Consider the following 1193-nt stretch of genomic DNA (forward strand, 5'->3'; position numbering starts at 1 on the left):
TGTGTCTTATTTCCCCACCCAGTCATATCCCTAATTTATATTAAGTTATTTTTGACTAGAGGCTATGATAGAAGCAAAAACCAGGTTAAGAGGCTGAAACAATAATGGAAAGTGACAATTCAAAAATATTTTATGGAAAACAATTCATCCCAGGGATAAGTGACTCAAATATGCTGGATTTTATTGCAGTGGGTATGATTATACAGAGGTATTTTACATGTTTATATTTTCTGTACTGTTAATTCTCAGAATGGTAAATCTCTAATAGTTTTTCAATTTCACAAAAATGTGTTTGACTGTAAAATGTTTTAAGTATTATTGAAGTTAAATGCTATTTACATATTAAAGACAACTCAGATATGCCAATTAGATATTATCCTCCTGAAACTAATAAAAAATTTATCATTCTTATACCTGATATTTTCTCTAACCTTTAATATAAATGCATTTTGACTCAGAATTTGATGTAGCAAGAATTTCTCCTCAAAATAACATAACTTGGATTAGAATAGGAAAGTAAAGTAAAATATAATTCAGCAAGCTTATTTTTTCTTTTTCTTTCTCTCCCTTCCTTCCAACATTTAAGTTCTACGCTTTAAACAAATTGCAGTTATACAATACAGTGTTATCAACTAGAGTCACCGTGTTTTACCTTAGATCCTTATATTCTCAGCCTTTATTCAACTTATAGTTAGAAGTTTGTGTCCGTTTACAACCTTCTCCCTGTCCCCTCCCACCATCAGTCCACTACCCAACAACATTTCTGTATTCTGTTTCTGAGTTTGACCTAAAAAAAAAAAAATTACATATAAGTGATACCATGCTGTGTTTGTCTTTCTCTATCTGACTTAGTTCACTTAACAAAATGCCCTCAAGTTCCATCTGCATTGTCACAAATGGCAGAACTACCTTCTTTCTTATGGTTGAATAATATTCCATTGTGTATATATGTGTGTGTGTGTGTGTGTGTGTATATATATATATGCACCATATTTTCTTTGTCCGTTTATCTGTTGACAGACACTTAGATTGTTTCCACATCTTGGCTGTTGTGAATAATGCTTCAGTGAATATGGGAGTGCAACTTTATATCTTTGATATCTTGTTATTTACAGCAGAGAAGGCAATGGCACCCCACTCCAATACTCTTGCCTGGAAAATCCCATGGGCAGAGGAGCCTGGTAGGCTGCAGT

At 33.1% G+C, this 1193-nt stretch overlaps 1 protein-coding gene across 1 annotated transcript in view; it reads left to right on the forward strand.

Annotated features, from left to right (window-relative positions):
- LOC104987422 (bromodomain and WD repeat-containing protein 3-like) overlaps positions 1–1193 on the forward strand; it is a 7521-nt gene that overhangs the window by 3009 nt on the left and 3319 nt on the right. The window lies entirely within an intron of this gene.

Source organism: Bison bison, unplaced genomic scaffold (assembly GCF_000754665.1).
Source record: "Bison bison bison isolate TAMUID 2011002044 unplaced genomic scaffold, Bison_UMD1.0 scf7180017846041, whole genome shotgun sequence".
Lineage (NCBI taxonomy): Eukaryota > Metazoa > Chordata > Mammalia > Artiodactyla > Bovidae > Bison > Bison bison.